Here is a 27723-nt window from a genome sequence, read left to right as displayed (position 1 = left end):
AGGATAATTAAGGAAGCATTATTTTTAATTGAATTTTTCAGAAACTGACCTCTTGCTGAATGTGAATCCCACCGATGAAGACCACGATTCTCTTATAGAACTCAATGTACCTCACCTGTCTCTGCTTCTCATGTCACACCTTAACACTGAGTCATACAGTCATACAGCGCAGAAACAGGCCTTTTATTCTAACCAGTCCATGCCGAACAGAATCCCAAACTAAACTAGCCCCATCTGCCCAACTTTAGCTCATATCCCTCAAAGCCTTTCTTATTCATGTATTTATCCAAACATCTTTAAGACATTGTAATTGTACCCACATCCACTACCACTGTCTTAGGAAGGTCGTTCCACATGTGAAACATCCTTTGTGCAAAACATGTACCCCTCATGCCTTTTTGAAAACTCTCTCCACTCACCTTAAAAATGTGCCCCTTAATCTTGAAATCCCTAATCCTAGGGAAAAGGCAACTACCATTATCTCTAGTTACCCCTCTCATTATTTTAAAAACATCTACAAGGTAGCTTCTCAAACTTCTGCATTCCAGTGAAAGAAGTCCCAGCCTGTCCAGCTTTCTTTATATCTCTAACCTTCCATACCGGACAACATTCTGCTAAATCTTTTCTGAATTCTCTCCATCTTAATAATATCCTTCTTATAACTGAGTGACCAGAACTGGACACAATATTTCAGAAGAGGCCTCAAAAATGTGTTGTACAACCTCAATATGATGTCCCAACTCCTAAACGCAAAGGATTGAGCAATAAAGTCTGTATATGGATTTTAGTAAGGCGTTCGATAAGGTTCCCCATGGTAGGCTAATGCTAAAACTTCGGAGGTATGGCATTGAGGATACATTAGAGGTTTGGATTAGGAATTGGCTGGCTGGAAGGAGACAGAGGGTAGTAGTTGATGGATTATGTTCATCTTGGAGCGCAGTTACTAGCGGTGTACCACAAGGATCTGTTTTGGGACCATTGCTTTTTGTTATCTTTATAAATGATCTAGAGGAAGGACTTGAAAGCTGGGTAAGCAAGTTTGCGGATGACACGAAAGTCGGTGGAGTTGTGGATAGTGAGGAAGGAAGTGGTAGGTTACAGCGGGATATAGATAAGTTGCAGAGCTGGGCGGAAATGTGGCAAATGGAATTCAATGTAGCTAAGTGCGAAGTCGTTCACTTTGGTAGGAATAACAAGATGATGGATTACTGGGCTAATGGTAGGCTACTTGGTAGTGTGGATGAGCAGAGGGATCTTGGTGTCTATGTACACAGATCTCTGAAAGTTGCCACCCAGGTAAATAGTGCTGTGAGGAAGGCATATGGTGTACTGGGCTTTATTGGCAGAGGAATTGAGTTCCGGAGTCCTGAGGTCATGTTGCAGTTGTATAAGACTCTGGTGAGGCCTCATCTGGAGTATTGTGTGCAGTTTTGGTCGCCATACTATAGGAAGGATGTGGAAGCTTTAGAACGAGTGCAGAGGAGGTTTACCAGGATGTTGCCTGGAATGGTAGGAAGATCGTATGAGGAAAGGCTGAGGCACTTGGGGCTGTTCTCATTGGAGAAGAGAAGGTTTAGGGGAGATCTGATAGAAGTGTATAAGATGATTAGGGGTTTAGATAGGGTAGATACTAAGAACCTTTTACCGCTAATGGAGTCAGGTGTTACTAGGGGACATAGCTTTAAATTAAGGGGTGGTAGGTATAGGACAGATGTTAGGGGTAGATTCTTCACACAGCGGGTTGTGAGTTCATGGAATGCCCTGCCCGTATCAGTGGTGAACTCTCCTTCTTTATGTTCATTTAAGCGGGCATTGGATAGGCATTTGGAAGTTATTGGGCTAGTATAGGTTAGGTAGGACTCGGTCGGCGCAACATCGAGGGCCGAAGGGCCTGTACTGCGCTGTATCCTTCTATGTTCTATGTTCTATGTAAAGTCAAGCGAGCTAAAAGCCTTTTTAATCACCCTGTCTATATGCGATGCAAACTTCAAAGAATCATGTATCTGAACCCCAAGGTCCCTTGGTTCTACAACGTTACCCAAGACCCTACCATTAATTGTACAAGTAAAAAGTGAGGTCTGCAGATGCTGGAGATCAGAGCTGAAAATGTGTTGCTGGTTAAAGCGCAGCAGGTCAGGCAGCATCCAAGGAACAGGAAATTCGACGTTTCGGGCACAAGCCCTTCATCAGGAATGAGGAAAGTGTGTCCAGCAGGCTAAGATAAAAGGTAGGGACGAGGGACTTGGGGGAGGGGCGATGGAGATGGGATAGGTGGAAGGAGGTCAAGGTGAGGGTGATAGGCCGGAGTGGGGTGGGGACGGAGAGGTCAGGAAGAAAATTGCAGGTTAGGAGGGCGATGCTGAGTTTGAGGGAATCGACTGAGACAAGGTGGGGGGAGGGGAAATGAGGAAACTGGAGAAATCTGAGTTCATCCCTTGTGGTTGGAGGGTTCCCAGGCGGAAGATGAGGCGCTCTTCCTCCAACACAACGGTTGGAGGAAGAGCGCCTCATCTTCCACCTGGGAACCCTCCAACCACAAGGGATGAACTCAGATTTCTCCAGTTTCCTCATTTCCCCTCCCCCCACCTTGTCTCAGTCGATTCCCTCGAACTCAGTGCCGCCCTCCTAACCTGCAATTTTCTTCCTGACCTCTCCGCCCCCACCCCACTCCGGCCTATCACCCTCACCTTGACCTCCTTCCACCTATTACATCTCCATCGCCCCTCCCCCAAGTCCCTCATCGCATTAATTGTACAAGCCCTTCCCATTGAAACCAATTATATTAGTCCATTGAAGAGTGCGTGGAAATGCTATATTTATAAGGCAATGTTGCAAGTGGAAAGAAGGATGGGCACTTGGCATGACAGACCATCCAAGAGTAGTCCAACATCCTGAGACACAATTTATGTCATTGAGAGAAAACTGATCCTTCTTGAACATAGTCACACTATCTGTTACAAACAAATGTTATTTGGTGGTAAATTGATCACTTGTTTAACATAAACATGTTTGAAGCACTCACCAAAGTACTTAATCAAGAGTTAATTATATGAGCAGGAAATTGAAAGTAGTAAGCAATTCCCAAGCTAAATTATTACTTTTCTTTCAGACAATTAATCACCTGCACTGACAACTGTTCCAGTTCCTGTATCATAGTAGAAATCCATTTCATGAAATGCATGAAAAATGTCCATGTCATCTAATGATTATTCCATAAATGGAGTTGGCAATGGCTTATGTAAGTCTTTGAAACTCTTTGCAAAAGAGAGCGATGGGGACAGAGTCCCATTGTATATTTAAGGCTGAGAGAGATAGATTCATGTTCAGCAGGGGAATCAAACATGAAGGAGGAAATGTAGGAAAGCGGTTGTGAGGAATGTCGGATCAGCTATGATCCTTTAAATAGTGGAGCAAGTTTGAAGGGCTCCTGTTGTTATTTATTATGGCCTTATAGGTCCATAGCAGAACTGTCAGTGATAGACTGGTGAGAGATATTAAACATATAAACATGTCTTGTTGATATTATAGTCACCCATAGTGAAAGTTGTCACGTTAAAAAGTCCCGAGCCTCAGTATCAGCTATGCTCAGGTGCTAGGATTCTTGTCTCTGAGTAATTGGCTCAGCTTTCACTCCAATAATGTGAGCATAATATTGAGACCGGTATACTGGTGTAACACAGAGGGAGTGCTGTACTGTCAGAGTCTTCCCCTACTGAGGTGTTTCCAATGGTAATAATAGTCTTTGCAGACCTATTGGCATACCAAAAGAAAAGATCTCTGATCTAAATTAAAACATCTATACGGCAAAATTATTCCAAATGATGCAATTTAATAGAATTTCATTGAATATGAAATGTATTGACAGAAATATACGTCACAGTAATTGTACATAAACAGCTTGCTCCATTGTCAATATAGAAACACTCAGTAAATGATGTAATAAAGAGTTATGTAATGACCTGCATCATCCCATATTTTGCTGGATCCACTATCACCTTGCAAAGCCCGTAATGTACTCGTAGGTGTACATAAAACTGTCAAAGAACAGCTTGAGCATTAACCCGTGTATCTTGGTTAATATTTATCCCTCATCTAAAACAACAGAAGCAGACTATCTGATCATTATCCCAATATTGTTTGTTTAACCTTGCTGCACACAATGGCTGCTGTGTTTTCTACACTGGAATAATAGCTACATTTCAGAGGTGCTTTGTAGACTGTGAAATATTTTGGGATACCTTGAGGTTCTGAACGCTACTGTATAAATGCAAGCTTCTCTTTTAAGAGGCTGTTACACCCTTGAACAGGCCCACTGTCATTTTCTGTGCAGCAAATGGCCCATACTTTGCCATCTTAGGAGGAATTTATTGTAAGATGTCTATCTTAAGGTACTGATTATGTATGTTAGGTGACTTAATAGTCATCCCTCCTATTGTCTGTGTGTTCATGTGTGTCCAAAGCAGTATTTTTTCTTTGCTGTGATGTTAGTGATATCATCCGCCTTGACTTTAGTGCGTAACCCTTTTCCATCAGGATCCATCTAACTTCTTGTCTCTCTATGACAAGTAAATCATTGTTACTGGAGTAGAAAAGGACAACGGTGTGGTGATGAATGATAATGTTTCCAGTTGATAAAAGTGAGAGATTCTTCAAATGGAGTCTTCAATAATGTAAAGGTTCAAACAATAATATCCATAAGCTGAGGAGGCCAAGTATCTTGTGTGAGTTGATGGAAGGGAATATATTAAATTAAATCAAGTTGAATGCCCTATGGAAGGTAGAATCTGTCATTTGTTGAATGCAGAATGTCATAGCTTCTTGGATGATGCTACAATGATTGCCTACAATGAACAAAGGCCATAGAAATAGAGGGTCGTCAACAATTTCTTTGCTATTGACAAGGCCTTTCGGAGCAATGCCATACAAAATTACATCTTCAGGAAGGAATTTACTTGGACATGCAGCTTCTTCCTTGCAGATTTCCTCTGACAGAGCCTCAAATGAAAAATGTTTCATGTACATTCTCTATAGAGTGCATAATTAGTTCATTTTCTGACCAAATTACTTCTCACAACACAAGTAGTTCCCTTTCCCCTCTTGCATCTTATCCACCCAGAAAACAATCAGGAATTGGAGAATACCCAGTGGATAGTTCAAAATAATGCTTTCAGATACTTTGAATGTAGAATGAGATGAGCACCTTGAAAGTAATTGCTTTTAGAAACTAACAGTTGTCTGGATGCTACAATGGCAAGAATAATGAGCTAAAAATGAGTTTTCGGAAAGAAATCTTCTTGGTACAACTTGCAGACTGTTGGGGTGAGGTTTCATGGTTTTGCTGGTCCTTTTGTTACCCTCCCAGGCTGAAAGGCATCTACTGGCCATAAATAACACTATTACCAGATCACCCACGCCAGTTCTTTTTAGACTAACAGACTGCAGCACAAATAATGTGTAAATCCAACAAATTGTCAATCGTCGTTGACTACAAAGAAGGGCTGAGTAATGACAAAGGACTTCTATCAGCTTTGGCAATGCTAATAGCAGAGAGAAAAACTATGGGGCAATTCAAATCAACACATAACTGATCTACTCCATTACTTTCAGGGATGCATCCTTATTAACAATAGTGTGATTTGTTAAAGTGTACTTACCATGGAATATTCTGACATCCACACACTTTGTATTTCAACATCGTAACACATTATGTGAAAAAATCAGCTTTTTTATCCTGTCCTTTTGCTTTATCAACATCTTTGCTCAGGAGTAAAAAAAATCGCAGTGCTTGCGATGTGAAACAAAGGCAAAACCATCAGAAAGCATCAGTGGAGATGATCATGTTAACCTTTTGGTTGCAGAAATGACCTCAATACATTTAATGTTATGAGTTGGGTTTACTTCACAGGTCCAAATTCACATGACCAAATTGAACTGTGAATCATTAGAACTTTTCATTTGTACCTCAGCACATTTTAATTCTAAACCATAATAACAATTTTGGAGCTGTTTCCCATGTAGCATTACTCAGCCTCACAGCATAGTTTGCTGAGGATTAGTGGTGCTCTCCACTGATGCACACATGAATGCAAACAGATCAGCCATCATCTTATTTAATTATGTTGCAGGCTTGAAGGGACAATTGGGATAGTTCTATAACTCCTGTCAGCCACTTCTTATGAATGCTGAAAGGCAAATAGTTTAAAAAAGCCTCTATCATATTTCTTCATCATTGATAGAATCGCACTGCTCACAATCATAATTTGAATTGATGGTTCGCCTTCTGATGAGGTTATTCTGAGAATGTTTTTAGATGTTTGGTTTTGCTTCATTTAGCACGATATCTGATCCAATGCCAATAGTAATTTCTTTAACCCTTGGTAGTAGTGGGGATTTCATTGACCATTCAGCAAGTCCAGTTCACTTTGGGATGCATGATGATCTATTCATAAACTAAGTGAGTGTGTCTAATTAGATTTCACTTCGCCAAATTGGTAATTGTGTTGCACTTTTCTTGGATTTCAAGAAAACTACCTTTTTTGTTGCCATTTTCATAAGCCTTAATCACGACAAGGCTTCCATGGGGTTTTTCAACGGATGATTTCATGGAAGACATATCAGTTAGAAAACTGGTCACGCCACATCTGGATTACTATCCATTTATATTTCAAGATCAGGTGAAGCAGCAATTTTTAACTAGTAGGAAAATGTAGCAGGTAATAAGTTGGAGATAGCAGCTGGGGGTGCAGGAGGTGTTAATGCTAGGACATACAGTAGCGTGCTTCACAAACTTTTTCCCACGTGACTTAATTTCAAGATTTGATAAATTTTTTGGCCCTTCATTGAAAACTGAGAAATGCAAGGGAAGGGGAAACAAAAGAACTGTGAGAGTGGGGCAAAGGAAGGGAAGAGACTAGAGGCTAGGTACATAACTGATTATGCTCATGTAAGAACTCTCTGTCACTTCTAGCACAGTGGTATCCAGGTATATTGATGGGTGCATTATCCAGTCATCAACATTCTGGCTGGTGGTATTATAGATAGAGTGTGCAATGGTTTAACTGATCTTTGTTTGATTTCATTTGTCTGTTCAGGATGCTTAGTTGTTTGAGAGCATAAGAACATGAGCAGGAGTAGGCAATTTAGCCCCGAAACCTTACTCTGCCATTTGGTGCAATCATGACTGATCTTATCTTGGCCTCAACTCTACTCTCCTGCCCACTCTCCAAAACCCTTCAACCCATTACAAATTGAAAATCTGTTTCTCTTGGTCTTAAATGTACCCAATACCCATCATCCACCAGACCCTGGGGTAGTGATTTCCACAGATTCATGACCCTATGAGAGAAATAATTCCTTCTCACATCTGTTTGCTACCCCTTATCCTAAAATGACCTTTCTTTTTAGACTGCCCCACATGAAGAAATATCCTTTCTATATCTCTTTTGTCAATCCCCTTTATCATCCTACATACTTCAAAAAGATCTCCTCTGATTCTTCTAAAATCCAGAGAATAAAGGCCTAAACTGCTCCAGCTCTCTTCATATGACAAACACCTCAGCTGTGGAATCAATCTAGTGAATATCCTCTGAACTGCCTCCAATGAAACTGTATCCCTTCTCATGTGAGGAGACCATAAATGTACATAATACACCAGATGTGGTCTCACTAATGCCTTGTACAATTGCAGCTATACTTCCATATTTGAGTGGAACCTCTGAAAGTGAAAGTAAACAGAAGTTTATAGTAAAGGACCTGTGAATTCTGAGCTTTGGACCTGTATAGAAACATCTTGTAAGTTAGGTATTTTAAAACACTGTAAGTAAGCAAGAATTAGACAATGAAAGATCATCTCTGCATTACTGTGATATAATATATATTTTAGTAAATACTACATAGACCAGCATTTATTGTCCATCTCTTATTTCCCTTGAGGAGGTAGTGGTGAGGTGCTTTCTTGAGTTGCAGAGTCCATCACAGGTCAAGCCAAACCAGTAATGTTAGGAAGGGAGTTCTAGGATTTTGACGCAGTGACCCATCATACCTAGTCAGAATAGTGAGTGGCTTGGAGAGAAACATGTGGGTGGTAATGTTCTCAAATATCTGTTATCCTTGCCATGCTAGGTGGTAGCCATTGCAAATTTATAAAATGCTGTAAAAGGAACCTTGTAAATTGCTGCAATTCATCTATTCACCAATGGTGAAGGGAGTGAATGTTGAAGGTAGCACATGGGGTGCCAAATTAAGCTGTTTTGTTACAAGTGGTGGTGACTGTCTTGAGTACTGAAGCTGCATTCACCCAAGAGGGATAGTATTCCATCATATTTCTGACTTGTAGTTTGGGGGATAGGTTTTGGGGAGCCAATTCAGAATTCACAACTTTTTGTAAACACTTATTTATTTATATATATGGTTGGCTCTGTTCAGTTCCTAATCAACAATAGGATGATAATGGAGGATTCAATGATAGTAATGTCAAGGGGTGCTGGTTAGATTATCTCTTTTTTTCAATTCATTCATTGGACACGAATGTCACTTAACAGGCTCACATTTTGTACCCATCTCTAATTGCCCAGAGGGCAGTTGAAAGTCAACCACATTGCTGTGGGCCTGGAGTCACATGTAGGCCAGACCAGATAAGGATGGCAGATTCCTTCCCTAAAGTACATTAATGAATGAGATGTTTTTTTCAGCACTCAATAACGGATTCATGGTTATCATTGGACTCTTACTTACTGATTTTCTTAAAAAAAAATTCAAGTTCTACCATTTCTCATGGCAAGATTTGACCCAGGTTTCTGGGTACTATCTGGGCCTCTGAATTACCAGCCCGGAGATCATACCACTAAGCCATCACCTCCTCATCTGTTACGCCACAAATGACCAAATACACAACAACAGGAAACAATTATGAACACCCCGAAGTGTGAAAATTCAGATCTGTTCATACAGCCTTTTTAATGTTGAGAATGCGGTGCTGGAAAAGCACAGCAGGTCAGGCAGCATCCGAAGAGCAGGAAAATCAACGTTTCGGGCATAAGCCCTTCATCGCTTTTTGCCCGAAATGTCGATTCTCTTGCTCCTTGGATGCTGCCTGACCTCCTGTGTTTTTCCAGCACCACATTCTCAACTCTGATCTCCAGTATCTGCAGTTCTCACTTTCTCCAAGCCTTTTAATGTTGCAGAAATTCCAATAGGCCTGCAGATGTGATCTGACTATTGTAAATTTTATGAAAGATAACTTCAAATTAGGATAATGTAAGAAAAATAACGTCCATATTTATTCATATTGGGATCTTGTAAAAGGCTAATAGATACTGTATATACTTGTGTAAAAGTTGATCTCATGTGCAAGTCAACTCCTTATTTTTGGCCAAAACGTCTTGTATTTTCCATGTATTAACACACTTAAATGAAATCACATTCATTCATTCCTACTATACTATTTGTTTACTATATTGTGTCTCTATTCATCCATTCATAACTTTACTTAACCCACTTGGTTTACTACAGCACATTTTGATTCATTCATTCAGACCGGGGCTAAGTCTATTGGTACTAATCGCACTTCATTCACTATACATCCAAAAGTTAATATCGTTAAAAAGTTAATCATTTTAATTCTGCCATTATGTCTGAATAAAATGAGATATATTAGCTACATATATCTTTAACTCTTTGACAAATGTGTTACTGTTGCTGAGGTTCATTACCTACAAGAGTAAATGGGAGGGAAACAGAAGAATTTAGTGGGAAAGTTCAAGATGCTTACACATTCAGAATGTACTAAATGTTTCATTTTAAGTGTGCCATTATACCAGGCCATGATAATATTGAACAATGTAATTTTGCAGGGTTTCAAAGAATCTTTGACATGCTAAATTTTCATACCAGTATGTATAAATAAAATTTGCTACCAGTAATTCATTCTTGTTTCTCTTGCTTTTATCCAGTGATTACTTTTACCATAATTCATTGTGATTTTCTTTTTTACCCGGGATTAGTTGAGCGATCAAGTTGAGTTCTGCTAATAATACGGTATTTTGAACCCTATACATTGAACTTTTAAAAATAATCTAAAAAAAGTCGACTTTTACACGACTATATATGGTAGTTTTTAAAAAATCCCTGGGACATAGGCACCACTTTCAAAACAGCATGTATTGTTTATTCCTGAGGTATTTAACAGTCAAAAAAATGTAGGGCTGATCTGGAGTCAAATTTCTGCTAGACCACACTAAGGGCAAAAGGTTTCCTTTTCTGAAGAAGTGAAGCAGTTCAAATTTCACAACAATTTAGCGGCTTTGACAATGATCTTTTCTGGTCACCACCAACAAATTGCCAAGTATGTAGAGTTCAATTTCACAAATCTGAGCCAAGTCCAGTTCCAGTCCTATTACTGCTATTCCATCTGCGTTTTCTCCACTGATTTTACTCTCATAAATAGTGCTTTAATGAAGAGCACCACAAAATTCAAACCAAGGCATAATTAATTCTTTTTTATTGTACCATTTAGTGCTGAAGAAGTTAATTCTTGATGAATATTATGTCATGTGTGGCTCAGACATTTCCAAAGTATTAGTTGCATTAATTCCTGAAGAAGAGCTCAAAGGTGGCAGGCAAAAAAACTGGAAGACTGTGTGTGAGAGAGAGAAAAAAAGTGATTCTTCATTAGACAGTACTCCATTAGCTTTTGTTTTGTGAAAGGCAATCAAACTACCTGGATTCTATGTTGCGAGGTCTCAGGAAGACTCTAGAAACTGTGCATGGATAAAAGAAGGATGGGTAACTGAACAACACTGTTAGGGTTTTGTGTAGTTCGGGCTCAAGTAGTTACACAGTACCTGACTAGCTCTGTGTAGAGTCATTGAGCTGTGGAGTGTGGAAGTAGACCCTTCAGTCCAACTCATTCATGCTGACCAGATATCCTAAATTAACCTAATTCCATTTGCCAGCATTTGGCCCATACCTCCCTCTAAACCCTTCCTATTTATATATTCATCCAGATGCCTTTAAATGTTGTAATTGTACCAGCCTTCACATTTCCTCTAACAGTTCATTCCATACACGCACCACCCTCTGGGTGAAACAGTTACTCCCTTTTTAATGTTTCCCTCTCACCTTAAACCTATGCCCTCTAGTTTTGGACTCTGCTACCCTAGGGAAAAGACCTTGTCTATTCACTTTATAATTTTTTTATAAACTTCTCTAAGGTCACCCCTCAGCCTATGATGCTCCAGAGAAAATAGCCCCTGGATATTCAGCCTCTTGCTTTAGCTCAAATGTTCCAACCCCGGCAACAACCTTTGGGAACATGTAGGCGCTGTCAAGGACTCAAGAGAGGCCAGTGCACAATTAACAGTTCATTAGAGCAGAGAAGTAGGGGTTAACAGCCCACAAGCACCATTCAACTTTGTTCAGTTGTACAAAACTGGAGCTCAGGAAACAAATCCAAAAGCAATAATAACTTGGTTAGTATTATACTAACCTTGCTCCTGCAGCCTTCAGATCCTGCTACAACATCCATTCCATCATAGCATTGCAGGACATACAAAGCATGCAATAGCATTACACTTCACTCATTTCAAAGAAATGGATTAAGTAGCAAAAACTGTTCTGGGCCTTCTGGGGTCATCCCAGTTCCTGATGGATGTCTCCTGGAGCTCTACCTCCTCTGTAGCCCCCTACCACTGTTCCTGGGGTTTGTCATTGGCCCTGATCCTCCTGCATCTGCCTTTGATTTCTGGAAAGGCAACAATAGCAACAACCTTTCCACCAGAACCTTCTATGTTCTATGTTCTATGTGACTGTTGCTGGCAATGACCTACATTGGGAGCAAGAGGAGGAAAACAGGTTGGAGCTCTGAGAATACTCAGTGGTGGCATACCCTACTGATGAGGGGTGCATACAGCCCTCCACACAGTGGAAAACATGCTGCACTTTGATAATGAGGGTGTCACAAAGCAATGCATTATGCATCAAGAGCATCATCTGATAAGGAAACCTGAGCATGCTCTAAATAATTAAGAAGTTCCTTCAGTTATATGGGCTTGTAAGAGTGTGTCAGAATCATCATTGGTCTGAAAATGATCATTTTTCCCGACGAAAAATCTTCAGTTTTTCAACTGGATGAGAAGGAACTTGCAAGATTGCATTTAAGAATACAAAAATGTTGACTCTGTCAGTGTTGGATCCACTGCTGTTATTTTTATAAATGACCTGGATGAGGGCTTAGAAGGGTGGGTTAGTAAATTTGTGGATGACACTAAGGTTGGTGGAGTTGCGGATAGTGATGAAGGATGTAGAGACATAGATAGGATGCAGAGCTGGGCTAAGAGGTGGCATATGGAGTTTAATGTGGACAAGTGTGAGGTGATACACTTTGGACGGAGTAATCATAATGCAAAGTACTGAGCTAATGATAAGAATCTTGGGAGTGCAGATGAGCAGAGAGATCTTGGTGTCCATGTACACAGATCCCTGAAAGTTGCCACCCAGATTGACAGGGTTGTTACAAAGGCATACGATGGTTTAGCCTTTATTAATAGAGGGATTGAGTTCTGGAACCAGGAGGTTATGCTGCAGCCATACAAAGCTCTGGTACCGTCACACTTGGAGTATTGTGTACAGTTCTGGTTACCACATTATAAGAAGGATGTGGAAGTTTTGGAAAGGGTGCAGAGGAGATTTACTAGGATGTTGCCTGGTATGGAAGGAATGTCTTACGAGGAAAGGCTGAGGGCCTTGAGGCTGTTCTCGTTGAGAGGTGACTTAATAGAGACATACAAGATAATCAGAGGGTTAGATAGGGTGGACAGGGAGAGCCTTTTTCCAAGTATGGGAATGGCAAACACGAGGGGACACAACTTTAAAGTGAGGGGAGATAGGTATAAGACAGATGTCAGAGGTAGTTTCTTTACTCAGAAAGTAGTAAGGGTATGGAATGCTTTGCCTGCAATGATAGTAGATTCGCCAAGTTTAAGTGCATTTAAGTCCTCATTGGATAGGCATATGGATGTGCATGGAATAGTCTAGGTGGGATGGGCTTCAGATTAGTATGACAGGTCAGCGCAACATCGAGGGCCGAAGGGTCTGTACTACGTTGCATTGTTCTATGTTCTAAGGTGTTCATCTGTGAAAAGATAGAGATGATATAAAATTAACTCTTCAGATTGTTGACAGACTTACCAACCATGACATTGATTTCATATATCTAGTCCACATTAACCAAATCAAGTTATAATCAACTCAGCCAAATTTGACAAGAATAAATGAGAAACCAGGAACATCTCACCATTTGTCAATTATTGCAGTGAACACTGCTGCTGCTGTATGGCAGTAGTGAAGTACGTGGTTGTTAACCATGTGGAGAGGGTACCAGTCTAGCTGGCTGCTTTGTCCTGGATGATGCCAAACCTCTTCAGTGTTGTTAGAACTACGCTGATACTTAGAAGTGAAGAACATTTCATTACACTCCTGATCTCTAACTTGTAGATGACATACAGCATTGAGGAGACCACAAGTAAGTTATTCACTGCGGGATTCCATTCTTCCTAATTGCTCTTGAAGCCAAAGTATTTGTCTGGCTGATCCACTTCAGTTTCTGGTCAATAATAACCCTCAGAATGTTCATAGCGTAGGATTCAGGGATAGTGGTGTGATTGAAAGTTAAGGGACAATGATTATATAGTTTTTTTTGGTGATGGTCATTGTCTGGCATTTGTCTGACGTGACTGTTACTTGCTAAAAACCTAGCACTTTTTGACTTGTTACTACAGCAAACTTGGTTTTAATCAGCACCTTATGAAGCGGCCCTCTTGATAAACTGGCGAAAGCGATATACCTGAAATACCGGACGTTTACTGTATAATTATGATCTCTGTGATGTCTAAGTAGTTGGTTGAGGGTGTAGGTGAGAAGACTGTCTGAGACTGAGTTTCATTTCAGGAAAAGTTATATTACTATTTAAGTGATTTATACTGTAAATAAAATATAATAGTGACATGTATACCCTCTGCATTACGTTTCTATTATTTAGCGCGTATTTTTACATTGATTATGTAGATCTCTTGCTGAACCAGAATATTTGATAAACCAGTATAATCCTGCTCCCATAGGTGCCAGTTAATAAAAAAGTTTGCAGTAGTTAAATCCAACAAGCTTCGTACAGTTCAACTTTATTCTTTTACTGTCAAAGAATTATAGATAGATTGTTAGCAATGTTGACAGCAGCGATCACAACATGACAGTCAGCACATCTAATGAGCACCGCCAAGACTTTTTCTATAAGGAGGGATATGAATTTTATTTTATCACAGTCTATGTGCTTGCTCATACCTGGTTTATAATTGTCATTGGAGAGATGATTTGCTCTGAGGCCTCTGCCTTAAATACCAAATTTCACAAGGGGCTATGAAAATGTTATCTGAGTTTATGCAAATGTTGATACACATCTTCCCTTCTGAGGAGTCAATCTCCCTGCCTCATTTAAAAAACTTCACTTATTCTAATGCCATTCGGTTGTCTTTCTCAATCTTGCTAATCTTGCTTCGTGCACCTCCTGTACGGCTATAACCCTACATGTCTCACTCTGTCTAAGCACCCTATGATCTGTATGCCCTTGCTTGCTATGGTCTGCCTGTACTGCTTACAAAGCAAAGTTTTTCACTGTACCTAGGTACATGTGACTACAATAAATCAAATCAAATCAAAATCAAGTTCCTATCAAGATGCCCTCCAGATCATTATCCAGTGGCATAAAATAGGTTTGCTTTTCCGAATTGTGCAGTTGACTTTGAATGGATTCACTCCGGGATTGCATGCTTAAAATAAGCTAGCTGATTGAAACCAGGCTTCTTCAATAATTATATTCTGTTCAGTTTGTTTAGTCTTTAGTTCCAAGAAAGATTATCAATAGTCCCCAGAGGGAACAACTTGCCCATCATCTTTTCAGGAATACACAGACTGAAGAACTCTTTCCTTCAATCATATGTTGCTTTGGAAACATGTTAGGTAAGGTCTTCATGTGGTAAAACTGAGTTATATTTTGTTTTCTGTCAATAATTTCTCTGTACATTATTATCACTGTTCCTTGTCTTCTATAGCTGTTGACTCTTCCTTTGAGGTACAGTACCACTTCTGGAGGTCTTTAACGTCTCTTTCAAGTTCCTATTGTTCATATGGGAGCTTTAAGAGGGGGTGCTGGTCATTCATGGGTCACCACTGTTATTAAATATCTACATACTCAGCAACAAACTAAGAGACAGAAACAATAAGCTGCAAGTTGTCTTTAAAACTCTTATAGACACAAGCAATGATGTAATGTGATCACATTGTGCTAAAAAGTGTTGAATCTGTTTCAACACAGGAAGAATAATTATACCCATAAATGAGCAACAATTATCAAGTAGACCATTGAAATATTATCTATAGAGCCAATTATTCAGCAACTGAATTGTAGAAATTTAAAAATAAATGAATATCATTTCATTGGCTTTATTATGTTTGGGAGTATGGGAGAATTTTTAGAGCAAAGATCAAAGGACAATACAGCACAGAACAGGCCTTTCAGCCTTCCAAGCCTCTACAACCACATTTTGTCTTTCCATACTAAAATTGTCTTCACTTATAGGATCTGTAGACCTCTATTCCCTTCCTATTCATGTATTTGTCCAGGTGATTCTCTAATGCTGCTATTGTGTCTGTTTCCACCACTTCCTCTGGCAATGTGTTCCAGGCATTCACTACCCTTTGTGTGAAAAATTTGCCTCACACATCTCTTTTAAACTTCCTCCTGCACCTTGAAACTGTGCCCCCTAGTAATTGACCCCTCCACCCAGAGAAAAATACTCATTTTTTCCACTCTGTCCATGCTATTCACAATCTTACAAACTTCAATTAGATCACCCCTCAACCTCCTGCTTTCCAATGAAAACAAACTCAGCCTATCCAACCTTTCTTCATAGTTAAAATCCCCCATACCAGGCAACATCCTGGTAAACATTTTTCTGTACTCTCTCCAAAGCATTCATACCCTTCTGGTAGTGTGGTGATCAGATCTGCACGTAATATTCCAACTAAAGCTGTAGAATGACATGTCTATCCTTATACTCAATGCCCCTTCCAATGAAGGCAAGCATGCCATAGGCCTTTTTTTACTAACCTATCTACCTGACCTGCCACCCTCAGTATCTATGGACCTGCACATCCAGATCCCTCACCATATCGATGTGGCTAAGGGTTTTCCCATTTACTGCATAATTTCCACTGTACTTGACCTTCCAAAATACATCACCTCACATTTGTCCTGAATAAACTCCATCTGCTATTTTTCTGCCCTTGCCTGCAACTGATCTATATCTGCTGTATCCTCTGATAATCCTCCTCACTGTCACAGCTCCACCAATCTTTGTATCGACAGAAAGCTTACTAATTACACCAACTACATTCTCTTCCAAGTCATTTATGTAGGCTATGAACAGCTGAGGTCTCAGCACTGTGCTCTGTGGAATGCCACTAGTCACAACCCTCCATTCCGAAAGCATCCTTTCACTGCTACCCTCTGTCTCGTATGACTAAGCCAGTTGTGTATCCATCTTTCCAACTCACTCCTGATGCCATATGACTTCACCTTTTAGATTGGTCTGCCATGATGGACCTTGTCAAAGACTTTACTGAAGTCCATATAGACAACATCAACCACTTTTGCCTCACCAATCATCTTCATCACCTCCTCAAAAAACTCAATCAAATTAATGAGGCACGATATCCCCACTCAAAATCATGCTATTGCTAGTATGTCCATTTGCTTTTAAATGTGTATAGATAGATCTTTTGCTCAATTGGGCAAATAAAATTTTACTTAATCCATTTTAAACACCTGTACTTCATGTGAAAGGCTTTGACAGGATTCTGGCCTCATGTAAATGCAAAAGATGAGTATCACTAATAAAGGGTAAGGTGTCACTGACTGTCTGTTGATTGTGGAATATGGTCACATAATGTTGGCCTATTCCATTCAAATATTAGATGCTAATTTGCTAGTTCATGGACTATTGGAGTATTAGCATTACAGCAACAATTCCACACACTGGTATTTCATGCAGGAGCATGGAGCATATACCAACTATTTCTCTGGTAGTATTTGGAGGAAGGGAGAACTGAATTGTGCTGGCAAAGTGTTCACAGCCACATGGAATCTGATTTTCAAAGCATACTCAACAAGTGTTCACTTTGGACATCACTGAGTGACATTTTTAATGAAAAGGGACAAGACTAAAAATCATTTATAGGCTTAGTGGTTTCTTTGTTCTGTATTTTAAAACTAGTAGTTATCTGTCTTACCATTGTAATTAATTCTTAATGGATGCTATTTCATAATCTTCTGTCACATTCTACCAATGGAAATCTTAATTTTTAATGATTATATTGAATCTCTGTCAAAGTTGTAAGGGTTTTACTTGTCCTGTCCTAGTGACATTCACCTTTTTTTACTTATTCCTACAATGATATGCTTGTGTTATCAAATAGTAATTCAAATGAGATAAATGGATTGCTTTTAATTTTGAAGATCTCTGATGGGCACATTCACAAATAACCTCATATGTACAATTCAGTCTAATCTCCAAACACAGCCTGTGCCTTGAGCACCACACGGCAGAGAGCAAAATGTCCTCTTAACTGTGCAGACACATGTGTTGACTGCAACTCTTAGATACCACATATGGTGATTGGTATGCTGACACCATTTGCACATTGACTTCCTGTTCTGGAAGGAACTATAAAGTGCATGCAGAAGAAGGAAAAATAGGAGAAATGCTAGCTGAAAGTCTACAGTCATGTGACAATATCTAGGTATTTGGTTAATTTGCAGTTAATGAATGTCACTCCATTCTATAGATGATTACACAACTCCTGGATGTGATCCTGCTTCAGTTCTTGAGGATATGAAGCTAAGATAGTATAGATTGAGAAAAGAGTTATTTGGCATGTTCAACAGAGGCCTTACAACATTTCTGTCTGATTCCGATCCAAAACCGAAATAATTTTTCTTTCTTTTTTTACATCAGGTGAATAGGCACAGTGCCTTTAAAATGGTTTAGATTGTAGATGAGGTGCTGAAATGTATTTTAAAAATTTCCAAAAAGCATTTCCAACTCTAACCTCCAAGGGAAGACTAAACAAGTTGCAGGACCATTAAGGAGTATTTCTTTCTTCAATGTTTGACAATTTACAAAAACAAAATCTGTCTGGTAAAAGAAAACTGAAACATAAGTGACATTAAAAACATAAGTGGATGCTATAGAGGGATAAGGAGAATTAGAATGCTAGAATGGGGGGCTGGGATTGGGTGACTGAACAACATTAACTTTTTAACTTCCCTCTTGATCTTAATTTCCTTTGTATTTTAATAGCTACTTCTATCAGGGTGATGGAACATTAACAAATGTGCTACAAACATTTAAGTTACCTGAAACATACTTAAAGTAAATAATTTGTTATGAAGTACAGGGTGAATGGAAGAGGTTTTTACAAAATTGACTGAGCAAAATACAACCGAGCTGCTGTCCCTTGGGATCAGGGTGTGGAGAGAGTGAATGCAGGCATAGCAATTTTCCTTGAAGTTAAGAGTTTTCGGAATTTTGCCAATAAAATTGTGGTCACATTTTTGGCAGTGTTTGAGATCTGTGCATTCAGAAAATGGTACTCTTGTGATGTGGCCTTCTGCTCTGAAGGTACACTCTGTCCACAAATGTACAATTGATGGCCCACAGAAGTTTGTGAAGTCCAGGAAAGTTACGAAGCTGTCACTGCTTTTTTTTTTGCCCTTTTTCACCCTGGTTTACAGCAAAGCAGATGTAATTGTCTCCTTTCTTTTCCAAGACAGCTGACATTTACTTAACTGGACAGTTCTATAATTCATCAATGCTGGAGTGATCACTGCTTGGAATCTGTTAACGTCAGTCCATTAGAAAGTGAAAGTGGTTGGATAAATGATTCCTGCATTTGGCATCATCCTGCAATCCATGACTGTGATGACCCATCCTACTCAATCTAGTACTTCTCACAGTGTTTCTTCTGTGGAAGCAAATTGCTGATATTGCCGATCTTAGTCTGAAATTCTTATTTCTGCAGGATTAAGTACATCAAATAATGAGAGTTAAGGGGAGACCGACCTAGTTCCCTATCACATTTAATTTGTATTATACACTAATTTAAAGCAAAATTCCATGCATGCTGGAAGTCTGAACAAGAGTCATATTCAGTTTGAAACATTTACTCTGTTTGTCTCTCGATAAATGCTGCTGGACCTGCTGAGTATTTTCAATAATTTCTGTGAATTATTATTTATAATACCATTAAGCATGTAGAAATGAAGTGAAAAAGTAAATTCATTTAAGTGTGGAATTAACAGTCGACAGCGTGATTGTCAAAACACTTAACTGATTTAAGACAACAGATTAATGCCACTGGAGAGCACTTCACCTCAAACCTGTTGAAGTACTCTGCAATGATTATGTCAACACTACTTTCCAGTCAGTGGTTTCTGTATGTTTCCTTCTCTCTCACATAAACAGGATATTCCCAAACTGATGAAGGGAAATATTAAAAATACACATGCAGGACATCAAATCTACTGCTTTGATACATCGTGTGTAATCTAATCCATCATGGATTTGCCTCCGCTAATGTTAATGTGCCAAACAAAAATATAACTATTACTGGGTATTCACCTCAGTATTATTGAAAAATTACAGAAAATTAATTCCCACACATACCTGTATTATTTTACACTTGTGGACCATCCTCCACATGATCCCCTTTGTTATCTCTAAGAATATCCAGTTTCTGTGAGTGTTGGAGCATTTTCTCTTGGGAGTAAGTGTAGAGAGAATTGGGGTGCAGAAATCAAGATGCCATGCTGGAGTGGTGGTCCTTCAAGTGATAAGTTTCCTGGGAGATGGCTACACTTAAGATGTTAGCGTCGTCTGTATTGAACTAGGAGTCTACACTGTGGAACTGTTGGAGGAGGCTACATGGGACAGTCTTGTAAGAGGGAAGGAAATAGTTCAAGAAACCTCAAGAAACCCCCAGTACCAACAGAGATATAGACAAGCAGATTGGGAGGCAGATTTTGGAAAGGTGCAGAAGTAACATAGAGTCATAGAGGTATACAGCATGGAAACAGACCCTTCGGTCCAACCTGTCCATGCCGACCAGATATCCCAACCCAATCTAGTCCCACCTGCCAGCACCCGGGCCATATTCCTCCAAACCCTTCCTATTCATATACCCATCCAAATGCCTCTTAAATGTTGCAATTGTACCAGCCTCCACTGCATCCTCTGGCAGCTCATTCCATACATGTGTGAAAAGGTTGCCCCATAGGTCTCTTTTATACCTTTCCCCTCTCACCCTAAACCTATGCCCTCTAGTTCTGGACTCCCCAGCCCCAGGGAAAAGACTTTGTCTATTTATCCTATCCATACCCCTCATAATTTGGTAAACCTCTATAAGGTCACCCCTTAGCTTCCGACACTCCAGAGAAAACAGCCCCAGCCCATTCAGCCTCTCCCTATAGCTCAAATCCTCCAACCCTGGCAACATCTTTGCAAATCTTTTCTGAATCCTTTCAAGTTTCACATCTTTCCGATAGGAAGGAGATCAGAATTGCAGGCAATATTCCAACAGTGGTTGAACCAATGTCCTGTCCAGCCTCAACATGATCTCCCAACACCAGTACTCAATACTCTGACCAATAAAGGAAAGCAAACCAAACGCGTTCTTCCCTATCCTATCTACCTGCAACTCCAATGTCAAGGAGCTATGAACCTGCACTCCAAGGTCTCTTTGTTCAGCAACACTCCCTAGGATATCACAATTAAGTGTGAAAGTCCTGTTAAGATTTGCTTTCCCAAAATGCAGCACCTTGCATTTATCTGAATTAAACTCCATCTGCCACTTCTCAGCCCATTGGCCCATCTGGTTCAGATCCTGTTGTAATCTGAGGTAACCCTCTCCGCTGTCCACTACTCCTCTAATTTTGGTGTCATCTGCAAACTTACTAACTGTACCTCTTATGCCCGAATCCAAACATTTATGTAAATGACAAAAAGTAGTGGACCCAGCATCGATCCTTGTGGCACTCCACTGGTCACAGGCTTCCAGTCTGAAAAACAACCCTTCACCACTACCCTTTGTCTTCTACCTTTGAGCAGTTCTGCATCCAAATGGCTAGTTCTCCCTGTATTTCATGAGATCTAATCTTGCTAATCAGTCTCCCATGGGGAACCTTGTCGAATGCCTTACTGAAGTCCATATAGATCACATCGACTGCTCTGCCCTGATCAACCTTCTTTGTTACTTCTTCAAAAAACTCAATCAAGTTTGTGAGACATGATTTCCCACGCACAAAGCCTTGTTGACTATCCCTTATCAGTCCTTGCCCTTCCAAATACATGTACATCCTGTCCCTCAGGATTCTCTCCAACAACTTGCCCACCACTGACATCAGACTGGCTGGTCTACAGTTCCCTGGCTTGTCTTTACTGCACTTCTTAAACAGTGGCATCACGTTTGCTAACCTCCAGTCTTCTGGCACCTCCCCTGTGACTATCGATGATACAAATATCTCAACAAGAGGCCCAGCAATCACTTCTCTAGCTTCCCACAGAGTTCTCGGATACACCTGATCAGGTCCTGGGGACTTATCCACCTTTAACCGTTTCAAGACATCCAGCATCTCCTCCTCTGTAACCTGGACATTTTGCAAAATGTCACCATTTTTTTCTCTGCAGTCTATATCTTCCATATCCTTTTCCACAGTAAATACTGATGCAAAATACTCATTTAGTATTTCCCCCATTTTCTGTGGCTCCACACAAAGGCTGCCTTGCTGATCTTTGAGGGGCCCTATTCTCTCCCTACTTGCCCTTTTATCCTTAATATATTTGTAAAATCCATTTGGACTCTCCTTAATTCTATTTGCCAAAGCTATCTCATGTCCCTGTTTTGCCCTTCTTATTTCTCTCTTAAGTGTACTCCTACTTCCTTTATACTCTTCTAAGGGGATATCTGACATATGCTTCCTTCTTTTTCTTAACCAAATCCTCAATTTCTTTAGACATCCAGCATTCCCTATACCTACCAGCCTTCCCTTTCACCCTGACAGGAATATACTTTCTCTGGATTCTTGTTATCTCATTTCTGAAGACTTCCCATTTTCCAGCCATCCCTTTACCTGCGAACATCTGCCTCCAATCAACTTTCGAAAGTTCTTGCCTAATATCGTCAAAATTGGCCTTTCTCTAATTTAGAACTTCAACTTTTAGATCTAGTCTATCCTTTTCCATCACTATTTAAAACAAATAGAATTATGATCGCTGGGCACAAAGTGCTCCCCCATTGATACCTCAGTCACCTGCCCTGCTTTATTTCAGGGTAACAGGGTTGTTGTCGTGGGTGACTTTAACTTCCCTAATATTGATTGGAACCTTATTAGTTCAAATGATTTGGGTGGAGCGATTTTTGTCAGTTGTGTGCAAGAAGGATTCCTGACTCAATATGTAGATAGGCTGACTGGGGTGGGGGTGGTGGGCGTGTATATTAAATTTGGTACTTGGCAATGAACTGTAACAGGGGTCAGATCTCTCGGTGGGAGAGCATTTTTGTGATTGTGATCGTAGCTCCCTGACCTTTACTATATTCATGGAGAACGATAGGAGTAGACGGTATGGGAAATTATTTCAGTGGGGGAGGGGAATTACAATGCTATTAAGCAAGAACTGGGACACCTAACTTGGGAACAGATGTTGTCAGGGAATTGCACGACAGAAATGTGGAGGTTTTTTAAGAAGCACTTGCTGAATAGTACTGGACAGATTTGTCCCACAGATGTATGGAATGATTTGGAGATGCTGGTGTTGGACTGGGGTGTACAAAGTTAAAAATCACACAACACCAGGTTATAGTCCAACAGGTTTAATTGGAAGCACACTAGCTTTCGGAGTGACTCTCCTTCATCAGGTGATAGTCACCTCTACCATCTGACGAAGAAGCGTCACTCCGAAAGCTAGTGTGCTTCCAATTGAACCTGTTGAACTATAATCTGGTGCTGTGTGATTTTTAAAGATGCAAGGAAGGAATGGTAGATTGAAAGAATCTTAGGTTACAAGGGATGTGGACATCTAGTCAAGAGATGGAAGGAAGCTTACTTAAATTTGAGGGGACAAGGATCAGACAAGGTTTTAGATGGTTACAAAGTAGCCAGGAATGAACTGAAGAACGGACTTGGAGAGCTAGAAGGGGGCATGATAAAGCTTTAGTGGATAAGGTTAAGGAAAACCCTAAGGCATTCTACACTTACGTGAGGAACAAGAGGATAGCCAGATTGAGGGTAAGGCCAATCAGGGACAGTGGAGGGAACTTGTGCCTGGAGTTGGAGGAAGTCGGAGAGGTCCTTAATGAATACTTTGCTTCAGTATTCACTACTGAGAGGGACCTTGACATTTCTTATGACAGTATGAAACAGATTCATACGCTTGAACAGGTTAATGTTAAGAAGGAGAATGTGCTGAAAATTTTGAAAAAATATAAAGATAGATAAATTCCCTGGGCCAGACAAGATATACCTTAGGTTACTACAGGAAGTGAGGGAAGAGATTGCCTTCGGTGATGACCTTTGTGTCCTTACTATCCACTGGAATACTGGAATGTGGGAAATGTTATTCCTTTGTTCAAGAAAGGGAATAGGGATAATCCTGGGAATTACAGACCAGTCAGTTTTACATCAAAGTATTGGAGAGGATTCTGAGAGACAGGATTTATGATTACTTGGACAACCGTAGACAGGAACTTGATGACCAGTGGTATTCCGCAGGGATCAGTTCTGGCACTTCTGCTCTTTGTGATTTTTATAAATGACTTGGATAAGGAAGTGGAAGGGTGGGTTAGTAAGTTTGCCAATGACATGAAGGTTGGTGGAGTTGTGAATAGTGTGGTGGGCTGTTTTAGGTTGCAACAGGACATTGGCAGAATGCAGAACTGGGCTGATAAGTGGCAGTTAGAGTTCAACCTGGAAAAGTGTGAAAGGATTCACTTTGGATGGTCAAATTTGAATGCAGAATACAGAGTTTAAGGCAGGATTCTTGGCAGTGTGGAGGAACAGAGGAATCTTGGGGTCCATGTCCATAGATCCTTCAAAGTTGCCACCCAAATTGTTCCGGTTATTAAAAAGGTATATGGTGTGTTGACTTTCATTGGCAGGGGATTGAATTTAAGAGCCGCAAGGTTATGATGCAACTCCAAAGAGCACTGGTTAGACCACACTTTGAATATTGTGTTCAGTTCTGGTCGCCACATTATAGGAAAGATGTGGAAGCTTTAGAGATGGTGCAGAGGTGATTTATTGGGATGCTGCCTGGACTGGAGGGCATGTCTTATCTTCATAAGTTGAGGGGGCTAGGGCTTTTCTCATTGGAGTGAAGAAGGATGAGAGGTGACTTGATAGAGGTGTACAAAATGATGAGAAGCATAGATAGAGTGGATAGTCAGAGACTATTTTCCCATGACAGAAATGTCAATTATGAGAGAACATAATGTTAGGTGATTGGAGGAAAGTTTAGGGTGGATGTCAGAGATAGATTCTTACCACAGAGACTGGTGGATACGTGGAATGCACTGCCAGCAGTGGTAGTAGAGTCAGATACATTAGGGACATTTAAGCAACTCTTGGATAGACACATGAAAGTACAATGAAGGATATGTAGGTTAGTCTGATCTTAGAGCAGGATAAAAGGTTGGCACAACATCAAGGGCCGGACAGCCTGTACTGTGCTGTACTGTGCTGTGTTCTATGTTTTATGTTCTAGGTTCAACTCTCATACAAATCTTTGAAAAAGTAATCAAAGTAATTCATCTTCCAATTCCTAGTTGAGTATTTGATTTGAGATTTCTAACTGTAAGACGTATGGGTGTTGAAGTCATTTTGAGCAACTAAACTCAGTTCAGACAATAGCTGTGATCATCATGCTATTAATATCTTCACTATAACTGACAGCTAAAAATGGCTGTTATACGGTTGTTAATATTCACACTTTTTGATTTTTGTGCAATAAAATTACTTTGCATTAAATGCTGAATATTATGGTTTAGCCATTTTAGTAAATACTGAGGATTTTACATTATTCCAAAATAAAACATTTTACTGTCCTCTAAAAGTCATAACACGTACCTGATTGATATGTTGTGTTATGCTTAGCACAGTAGTAAACTTGTTTCTAAAGTCAGAGCCAGTGCTTTTTAGAACCCAAACCAGAATTTTGAGCATGCAATTCAAGCTGAAGGAGTGCTGCACTGTCACTGCTACCATATAAAAAACATACCACTTAAACAATCATCACTCCAACATCGCATATTGATTTCCACACCCCAACTTTCTCCTCACATGCACACCCAAAAGGAATGCGGCCCATTATCTTATTGCTTTTTCCAAACAATATAATAGTGCCTACACTTTGTTAGCCATGAAACATTTCAAGATGTTCCAAAGATTTGAAAAGTGCGAGAAAAATGTAAGCTTCTTTTTCTCCATGAGCTAGTTAAGTTAATCAATTTGGTCATCTCAAGTTCTGATCTGCTGAAATTAACCATGTGCACAAAAATATAGACAGACTGCACTATGGAAGACATTCAACAGCTTATTTTTCTTGATATGTCAGAGACAGAATGACAGAAAGCAGTGGAGATGAAGAAAAGAAATAATGCAGATGTTCCAATGAAAAAATTTATTTTGTTAAATGCTTTAACTATGTTTATATATTTCCTTATCTCATAGTTAATAGGTTTAAACAAAACTGTATTTTGTAGTTATATAAAAATAACACTCTGAAAGAAAAGACAAAAGGCAGAATCATATAAGTTACTGAACAACGTGAGCTATATTGAGATCTGTGGTAGAAATGGGTGAGCTGATCATTTTGATGTTAAGACCATCTTGTCACAACTTTCCCTCCTTTGATCAAGGGGCTTCGTAAGATTCTCACTAGGGAGTGGTCAGTTCCTAATTGATATTCTTTTGTCCTTGTTAAATGGGTTGCAATCTTATCACAAATGCCAGACAAACTAGTCATTGGTTCAGAGTCGTGAGTGTGGTGCTGGAAAAACAGAGCAGGTCAGGCAGCATCCTAGGAGCAGGGGAATCAATGCTTCAGGCATAAGCCCTTCATCAGGATTTAGGCTTGTGGGCCAGGGGGCTGAGAGATAAATGGGAGGGGGTGGGGTAGAAGGGGGTGAGGTAGCTGAGAAAGCAATAGGTAGATGAAGGTGAGGGAAAAGGTGATAGGTCGGAGAGGAAAGTGGAGCGGATAGATGGGAAAGGCAATGGACAAGTCAGGAGGTTGTTACCAAGTTGGTGGCTTGGGACTGGGATAATATCAAATAGGAAAAAGTGAGGACTACAGATGCTGGAGATCAGAGTCGAGAGTGTGGTGCTGGAAATCACTTTCTCCTAGTTGATTCTGCAGTCCTCACTTTCTCCTTGTTGATCTCTGATCTCCAGCATCTGCTGTATTCACTTTGTCCTAGTTGATTTCCAGCACCACAGTCTTGACTCAGATCTCCAATATCTGCAGTCCTCACCTTCTCCTAGTTAATATTATCCCAGTCCCAAGCCACCAACTCAGCACCACCCTCCTGACCTGTCCATCACCTTTCCCATCTATCCGCTCCACCCTCCTCTCCAACCTATCACCTTCTCCCTCACCTTCAACCACCTATCGCTTTCTCAGCTACCTTCCCCTCGAACCCAACCGCCTCCCATTTATCTCTTTGGTCCCTGGTGCACAAACCTCTCTCCTGATGAAGGACTCTTGCCTGACACATCAATTCGCCCATTTCTTGGATTCTGCCTGTCTTGCTGTGCTTTTCCAGCACCACACTCTCGACTCTGATCTCCAGCATCTGCAGTCCTCACTTTCTCCTAGTCATTGGTCCAGCTTATGACATACTGCAAATAATTTTCACATTTGCTATGGCCAACCTTCAGAGCAAGGCACAACCCACGTGCACCTTTCCATGTCAGGCATTGGCACCTGACTTTCAGGGAGCCATCTCCACCATCCTGGCATCTATGTGATACACTGGCATTGCTTTCTGTTATCCCAAATGTGTGAAGCCAGGCACACTGGTAACCAACAGCATGTGGTTGTATTGAGTACACAGGGCCACACAGGGAGATAGATCCAGTCCACCCCGGTGTGGATTGGGCTGCCCATGAGGTCTGCTTCCTTCGCTATCTGAGTGCATGTTAACTTGGTGCCCACTGGCATGCCTGAAACATGCAAGCACCACCCTTCAGAGAGTGTGCTGCAGTGAATTCCATGAGGCCACATGTCAGTCAGGGGAGGTCCGCATGGTTAATTAAGGGCAGCATCCCATCCCAGGTTTGGGAATTAACCACAGACTAGTATCCAGTCACGGTGCTTCGCACAGCACGTCTGTGCCTTGGTGTTTCAGGGACCGATTGGCAGCTTGTCTCTGTAGGGTTCAGACCAGAAGAAAGTGGTCACACAGAGTCTGCTGTAGTCAGGCATATGTGTGATAGCCAGTCAGATGTTGGCAGGGGCCGGCTAATTAAGCCATCCAAAAGATGAGCCTCTGTCACCCTATTCACCATCTTTCACAGATGTTGTGGAAGCAAGTAGGGAAAGTGAGAGCTTGGGGTGGGGT

This window comes from Hemiscyllium ocellatum, chromosome 29, assembly GCF_020745735.1.
Source record: "Hemiscyllium ocellatum isolate sHemOce1 chromosome 29, sHemOce1.pat.X.cur, whole genome shotgun sequence".
Classification (NCBI taxonomy): Eukaryota; Metazoa; Chordata; class Chondrichthyes; order Orectolobiformes; family Hemiscylliidae; genus Hemiscyllium; species Hemiscyllium ocellatum.
Note: the sequence above shows the minus strand (reverse complement) of the source record.